Raw genomic sequence first — 9,048 nt, forward strand, 5'->3', positions numbered from 1 at the left:
GGAAGCCCAGAAATACTGGAATGGGTAGCCTTATGGGAAATAGATGGGGAAACAGTGAAACAGTGTCAGACTTTATTTTTTCTTGGGCGTCCAAAATACACTACAGATGGTGACTGCAGCCATGAAATTAAAAGACGCTTACTCCTTGGAAGGAAAGTTATGACCAACCTAGATAGCATATTGAAAAGCAGAGACATTACTTTGCCAACAAAGGTTCGTCTAGTCAAAGCTATGGTTTTTCCTGTGGTCATGTATGGATGTGAGAGTTGCACTGTGAAGAAAGCTGAGCACCGAAGAATTGATGCTTTTGAACTGTGGTGTTGGAGAAGACTCTTGAGAGTCCCTGGACTGCAAGGAGATCCAACCAGTCCATTCTGAAGGAGATCAGCCCTGGGATTTCTTTGGAAGGAATGATGCTAAAGCTGAAACTCCAGTACTTTGGCCACCTCATGCGAAGAGTTGACTCATTGGAAAAGACTCTGATGCTGGGAGGGATTGGGGGCAGGAGGAGAAGGGGCCTACAGAGGATGAGATGGCTGGATGGCATCACTGACTCAATGGACGTGGGTCTCAGTGAACTCCAGGAGTTGGTGATGGACAGGGAGGCCTGGCGTGCTGTGATTCATGGGGTTGCAAAGAGTCGGACATGACTGAGCGACTGATCTGATCTGATCTGATCATACTTTCATAATTTAAAAACATTAAAATAAAAAGCACTTTTAGAAAGGTTTTATAAAACAATGTAAAATGATGACATACTAGATGTCCAAAAATCAGGTGTAAACACTGTAAACACAGCACGACCTTAATTAGGCAAAATAAAAGCACAAATACATAAAAAAGACAAGATTGAGGTGGACATTAGATCTGAGTATGAGAGTTTAAAACGATGACATTTCTAGTAGAATAGAATATTTTTGTTCTTGCAGTAAGCAAACACTTCTTAGAACAGAGTACACTGCTGCTGCTACTGCTAAGTCGCTTCAGTCGTGTCCAACTCTGTGCGACCCCAGAGACGGCAGCCCACCAGGCTCCCCCGTCCCTGGGATTCTCCAGGCAAGAACACTGGAGTGGGTTGCCATTGCCTTCTCTGACAGAGTACACTAACAAACGGAAAAATTGATAAATTGGATCTTTATAAAATTAAGAAATTCTCTACACCAAATGTAACCATTACGAGAGTAAAAATGGCCCAAGTAGAGACAGGACAAACACCTTCCCTATTAACACAGTCTGCTGGGCCTCATCCAGTATTTCCGAATCAAGAGGGTGGAGTGTGTGCCGAGTACCTGCATTTCTGACTAGTAGCTCATGCTACTGATGACTTGAGAACCACTGTCTCAGAGGATGCATGGGACAGCCATTTGACAGTCTTTGATGTGCTAAGACCATCATGAAGCTGGACAAAATTTACATAAGATTCTGAGAACATTTTCTCTGCCTGAGGCAGATGATTTTTCATTCACTGTCTGGTTCAAATGCCTGGTCAGCCTTGTTCATATCCTTCCACCCACTGGAGACGCACTTGTCCATTACATAGGAGCCTCAGGTCTCTTTGGAAGCTATCCCTGCCCTTAATAAAAAAATAGGCTCCAAAATCATTTTTTCAAGCCATTAATGCACATGTAAAATGTAACCTTGTTTTACAGCCAAACTTTACTAAAAATTTGTATTTCTACGATGTTGAAAGTATCTATTATTATATAAGGTGGGCTCTCCTACACCAGCCGGAGGAAATGTACTGGTGAAATACACACCTGTGCTGGGTCGTATGTCTGAGCAGAAGTGCGGGGACAGAGTATGTGTATGTCCATCCTGAGAAAGGATTGAAACTGCATTCCTCACGTGGGACTCAAACCCACCCGCACCTCGGGATGGAACTTAAACCCACAATCCCTGACTTAGGAGGGAACTTGAACTCATTGTCTTTTCACTGAAACCATTAACCAGGTGTCAGGACTTACTGAAGCTCAGGGGTTTTTTTTATCTCATCACAGAAAGAACTGAACGTGAGGCAAAGTGGTAGGCAAAGAGTGAGTTTACGAGCATCCGTGCCTGTGAGAGATACGAGTGGGCAGGTGAGCAGGCTCTGCCCTGAGGACTGAGTGGGCTTTATTTTTGTAAACAAAAGTGGGCAGGGGAGACCCCCACCTTCTTCCTCACTGGCAGACTTCAAGGCTTACATCATTAGTTCCTCTTCTGACCCTATAGGGTCTAGCTAGGACTGTCATGGCACTACTTAGATCATATGTATAGTTAGCATAAGGATGGTAACAGAGACTAAAACATGATAACTCATCTCAGCTTCCGGTATAATGTCCCCTTTCATCTACATTTCTGTCTTGGCTAAGGCAGAACTGCTACCCTTCAAGAACTACTAACTCCCTGACTTCATGGAGCAAGATTCAGAAACCCCAAATCTTATGCCTTGTGCTTTAACTACCTGGGCCTGTGGCCTGAGTGTCCTGGCGCTTGGATGCACCTGTCTTCCTTCAAAGTAGTGCAGACTGTCACCAGGTTACTGGATTCTCTTCTTGAGTGGTCATTAGCTTACAACAGTCTCCCAAACTCCCTTCAAATTTCTGTTCTATCTTTAACCCCCTAGTGGGCTTTCTAACTATTTAATTATCCTACTCTATCCCTACCAATGGTGGTGGTGATGGTGGTTTAGTTGGTAAGTCGTGTATGACTCTTGAGACTCCTCGGACTGTAGCCCACCAGGCTCCTCTGTCCATGGGACTTCCCAGGCAAGAATACTGGAGTGGATTGCCATTTCCTTCTCCAGGGGATCTTCCCAACCCAGGAATCGAATTCACGTCTCTCGCATCACAGTCTCCTGTACTGCAGGCAGATTCTTTCCTGACTAAGCCACTGGGGAAGCCATTCCTATCCATACAACCTCACAAAGGGCACTGAACAATTTATACTCAAGCACCATGAGTGAGAGGTCTGATGCCCACACCCTCACCAGCACCGCAGGATGTTTCTATCTCAACCACTCTGGTGCATGTGTGGTGACCTCTCGCTAGGCTTTCATCTGCATTTTCCTAAAGCAACATACCTAAGGAGTAATAATGTGCACATCACCACCATTTGGTGACTTTTTTGGTGAAACGCCTAGTCAAATCTTCTGTCCATTTTTTTCTGATGAAATTGTCCATATAAGTAAGTCTGTGTTGGTCTCAATTTAAACAGCTTCACATAGAATCACTCTCTTTTTATTGTATGGTTTTTAAAAAGAAGTTACAGCGTGTAATCTGCCATCTTCACCGCGCTGCGCACAGGTCAGCAGTGCTCAGTGCGCTTACACTGTTGTGAAGCAGCTCTCCACCCAGAGCCCTTCATCCTGCAAACGGGAAACTCCACGCCCCAGACAAGGCTCCCCCGTCTCCCCCGCCCCCCAGGCTCCCGGTAAGCACCACTCTAGTCTCCATTCCCATGAGGAAGACCGCTTTAGATGCCTCCCAGGAGTGGACTCAACAGTGCTTATCTCTTGCAAACAGCTTGTTTCACTTATCATAATGTCCTCAAGACTCATCTATGACATTAGCATAGACCAGGATTTCCTTCCATTATAAGGTTGAATAATAGTTCACTGTATGACTCAACCACGTTTGTCATCCATTCGTCCACCACTGAACACTGGGGTGCTTCCACCCCTTGGCTACCGTGAAATATGGGCATGCAAGTTTCTCCTGCAGACTCTGCTTTCAATTCTGAATATATACACAGAGTTTGGAATACTGGATCACAAAGCAATTGTATTTTTTTTAAGTCATCTCCATACTGTTTCCCATAGTGGTTATGCCATTTTAAAATCATATCAACAGCGCACGCAAGTTCCAGTTTCTCCGTATCTTTGCAAATACTTGGTATCTTCTCTATTTTTAATTAAGCAGTCAGCCTCATCTGATGTGTGAGATTTTATCTCTGTGTTTGGGGTTTATATTGCTCTAATGATTAGTGATTTTAAGCACATTTTCATATGCTTGTTGGCCATCTGTGTATCATCGGAGACATGTCTATTCAAGTCCTCTGCCCATTTTTCAACAAGCACAAGTACTTTACTCCTTCTGGATACTAACCCGTTGTTAGATACACGACCTTCACATATTTCCCGCCGCCCTGCAGGCTGTCTTTCCAACTGCCACGCCCTCTGGCGTGGGCCTATTTGCTCTGCTGCTGCTGCTGTTTCCTGTGACTGCTGTCACATACGGAAAATCATTATCAATCTAGTGTCATGAGTGTTGCCCCTGTTTTATTTTGGGAGTTTCATAGATTTCGGACTTTCATTTAGGTCTTTAATCCATTTTGAGTTAATTTTTGTACAGCATAAGGGCCCGGTTTTGTTCTTCTGCACATAAACATCCAGCTGTCCCAACATCATTTGCTGAAGAGACTGTCCTTTCCCCATCGTGTGCCCTGGCTCCCTACTGAAGGTCAACTGAACAAACACGAGGGTTCATCCACGGGCTCTCTATGCTGTCCCTCTGGTCTGCTTGTTTTCGTGCCAGTGCCAAGCCATCTTGATTAACAAAGATCTGTGATGTGTTCTGGAGTCAGGAGGCGGCATCCTCCTACGTTGCTCTTTAAAATTTTGTTTTGGCTGCTCAGGTTCCCTTGAGATTGCAAACGGATTTTAGATAAATATTTCTATTTCTGCCAAGAAAACACAAAGAGACAGAGAGATTGCACTTTGTGGACTGCTTTTGGCAGTATGAACACTGTAGTGACAGTCTTCTAATCTATGCACATGAGGTTTCTTTCCATTTATTTGTGCCTTTAATTTCAGCCACTTCTTGTAGTTAGTTCTCAGTTTTCAAGTCTTTCACTTTCTTGGTTAATTTCCTCCTAAGTATTTTGTCCTTTTGATGTCATCATAAATGGAATCTAAATTTTAGATTGTTGACTTTTAGCATACAGAAATGCAACTCATTTGTGGGCTGGCTTTGTGTCCAATAATTTTGCTGAATTACTTTATTAGTCCTACAGTATTTTCTGGTGGAATCCTTAAATAAGAGTTCCCACATACAAGATCACATCATATGAAAATAGAGGTAATTTACTTCTCCCCTGAAAATTTGAACACCTTTCCTTTTTCATGCCTAACTGCCTTTGCTAGGACTTCCAGGACTGTGTTGAATATAAACGGCAAATCAGTATCATTGCCTTGTTCTTGCTTTTAGAGAAAATATTTAGTCTGTCATCACTCAGTGTTAATGTGGGTTTTTCCAAAATGGCCTTTATTATATTGAAGTAGTTTCCGTCTATTCCTAGTTTGTTGAGTCTTTTTTTAACATGAAAAGGTGTTGAATCTTGTCTGTCCCTTCTCTACTTCAGTTTGGATCATCACATGGACTTTGCCCATCTGTGAATGAGGGGGCAATGGCTTGGGTTCATTTGTTTACTCTTGCATGCACTGAGCATCTGTGCACTGTTCCCTGCTGGGTGCAGCCAGCTGAAATATCACATCATCTTAGATCCTAGATGGCACTGTTTCCTCGGCGTTCACGGCCACGGGGCGGGGGGAGGGCCAGGGCAGCATCTCAGCCACGGCCACAGGTGGGGGGCAGAGCCAGGGCATTTCCAGCACAACATCTTGCACCAGCTGTGAAGCTAGAGCGGGCTCTGGAGTCAGCTCCAGGGCCAGAGCCCCCTGAAGGACTAGGACGTGCCCCATCGGTAGACGAGTGCCCGCCCTGACAGCAACTACTGAGCTGCAGCCGGCTGCAGATCAAACAGACCAGCTCCACAACAAGAGCGCGCTCTGGCTCTATCTCCAGAGCTAAGGCCATCTCCATCACCAGCTCTCCCACCAATTCTCACAGGACTGCCAGGCTTGGAGCCGGCCCCAGTATCAGCTCCCATCAGGGACCCAGCCCTGCACTGCGGGGGAAGACTGCGGGACGTGTCTCTCTTCAGGAAGTCACACAGAAGGGCAGTCAGGCGGCTGGTCTTTCCTCTTCTTGCTGCTTCAGTGCCATCTCAAGATCTAGAGCAGAGCTGGCTCCAGCACCAGGCCTGTTACCATCTGAGATCTAGATCCAGCTGCAGAAAACAGCTACAGAACTAAAAGCAGCTCTAGACTAAGTCACTTCTGTCACTGGCTGTAGTGCCACCTTCAGCAGACCCCAGGGAACTGGCACCCACAGCACAGCCAGCCATAGCAGCAGCTTGGAGCCTGGCCAACGTCTGCACCAGGACCAGGAAGAGAGCCAGAGTCATCACAGGACTGTTTGCCCCCTGGGTAAGTAGAGGCACATCTGGTACATGCAGGAAAGCTAGGGTTACCTTGACCTACAAAGCTAAGGTCACTGAAAGCCCCACAATTTGCACCAACTTGGACTAATGTCAGTTCTGTCACCAGCTACAGAACCAAAGCCCCTTCCACCCACACATGGGGACTGGCTCCACAATGGAAGCCTCTGCAGGTCCTGGTCCTTGCACCAAAATTGGGAGTAATACCGGAGACCTAGAGTCAGCCTCAGCACTAGTCAGGCAGAGAGCCGGTTCCAGCACCACGACCAGAGACAGGGCCAGCTTCAGCCCCAGCGCAGGCACTGCTCCCGGGCCAGACCCTCGGCTGGGCCAGCAGCATCTCAGCATCAGCCGCAGCTCCCGCTCTGGGGCCGGTCCCCCTCTGCAACACCTTCAGCTCCAACCACTGACCTCCAGCCACACCAGCTCCAGCCCCAGAGCTCGCTCACTTGCCTAGGAAGGCAAGTTTTTCTTACTTTTCTCTTGTATATCATCTTTGGTTTTATATTTCATGTGTTCAAGTTCAAATTCAATGACAATTAGCCCTGCAATTGTTTTAAATTGTACAACTCAGCAGCACTAACCACATTCTCTGTGCTGTGCGCACCACTGCCCTCTAATCCCAGACGCTTTTATCTCCTCAATGGGAACCCTGTGCCCATTAAGCAATCATGCTCCAGCTCCACTCCCTCAACCTGACAGTCACGAGTCTGCTTCCTGTCTCTATGTTTCCATCTCCCTACTCCACAGCCCCTTCATGAGTTCAACTGACCCTCCATCACGGAGGTGAAGACCCTTGAAAATGCCAACATGTTCCATCGTATGACCTCGACCACCAACTGTGACCGTGTCCTGACAAAGACGACCTTCAGCAAAGGGGTGAAGGTCAGGCACAGAGCCAACTCAACCCTCCCCGACCCAAAGCAGAAGGGACTCAAGATTGCGAAGGGCATCTTCTAATTGGTCCTCAGCACTGGGCAGTCACATGGCTGCCCTCCCCAGCATCTGTAACTAGGTAACTAGTTATTTATAGACTGGTCAGGTGGGCACCTGCCCCCCCACCTGCCAGCCCAGGTCACCTCCTGGCTGTTTCACCCTGAACCTCTCCGCTGCCAGTGTGATGCCTGCCAGTCAACAGGCTGACCGACCTCCAGTAGACCACCGGTAGCCTCAGGTGCCTTCTCATCCCTGGGGTCCAAAGGACTACCTGACTTTGCCAAGGAGCACTGCCCACGGGCCCCAGCCCCTGCAGGCACCACAGCCCATGCGGCGCACCATCCAGGCACTGCCGTCTGTAGTCACCTCATAAGATCCTAGTGCAGGTCACTGTCATTTGTGCCCATGGGTCCCACCAAGCATCACTCACCCTGTGGATTTAACCACTGCAAAGCCAGCTCTGCCACGCAGTCACCAGGTCCCCGACACAGAGTTCAGGACCAGGGGCAGCTCCCACCTTAGTGCTGTGACCAGCTCAGATGGGGGCAGAGGTCTGCAGCGGGGACTCTGCCCACGTGCTCAGTGTGCATTGGGCCAGCTCCTCCAGCTTCGGAGTACAGGAAATGATACGACCTTTGGCACAGAGCCCTATGATGCCCAACCGAAGAAGGCTACTGCCCACCCCCTCTCCCTGACATCCCTTCCCAGCCCCTTCATTCCTGGACCGGAGCTCCCCACTCCACACCCAAAAAAGGGGCCAGGAAGTCCTGGCTCCTAAACAGAGTTTCTAGAAGCCCATGAGTGGGTCGTCAGCCTCTGTTGCCCTGCAGGATCCAGAGATTCTGCTGACCATGCTGTCTCCATGATTACTGAGATCTGGCATCAGCTCGGCCCCCAGCATCACCTCCCCCTTCTGAGCTTCAACCACACACCCACAAACTCTCTGTCTCAGGGGTCTGCAACCACACCTCCTCACTGCCTCCAGCACGTGGGCAACACTGATCATCCACCATGGACATGGACAATGGCAACATGTGCGAGAGCATCCTTGTGAGCTCGTCAGGCTAAGTGTCCCCTTGATCCCCTCATTCAGACCTCTTTGGGTACCAATCTCTTGGTACAATCTCTTGTAGCCCGCCAGGGTCTTCTGCCTACGCCATTCTCCAGGAAATATACTGGCGTGGGTTGCCATTCCTTATCCAGGGGATCTTCCTGACTCAGGGATCGAGCCCAGGACTCCCACATTGCAAACAGATTTTATATCATCTAAGCAAGACATATATCTATATATCTATATATAGATGTCTTACTAATTGCTCGTCAGATTTCCATTACCATTTTGAAATGAAAAGCAAAAGTGGACATCGCCGACTTACTCCCATCCTTAGGGAGAGAACTTTCAGCCTTTCTCCTGAATGTGATGTATGTGTTTTTCTCAAATATCCTAAATCATGTGAAGGAAATACTATTCTATTTCTACTTTATTGAGAGCAGCTATTAAAAAAAAAAAAGGCTTGTGTTTCTTCAAAGTTTTAAATGCTTTTTCTACATCAGTTGAGATGACCACGTGTTTTTATTGAGGTGGTGTACGACACCCATTAACTGTGCTGAACAGCCCCGCTCATTCCTGAGACAGACAGCACTGGAGATGACTATATAGTCCCTTCAATGTGCTGCTGGGTTCTGTCTGCTAGCCTTTTGCTGAAGATTTTTACATCTTTCTAATGGATTTTGGCCTGCAGATGTCTTTTCTTATGGCATCTTTCAGTTCAGTTTAGTCACTCAGTCATGTCTGACTCTTTGCGACCCCATAACTGCAGCACACCAGGCTTCCCTGTCCATCATCAACTCCCG

This window comes from Bison bison, unplaced genomic scaffold (genome assembly GCF_000754665.1).
Source record: "Bison bison bison isolate TAMUID 2011002044 unplaced genomic scaffold, Bison_UMD1.0 scf7180017864375, whole genome shotgun sequence".
Taxonomy (NCBI): Eukaryota; Metazoa; Chordata; class Mammalia; order Artiodactyla; family Bovidae; genus Bison; species Bison bison.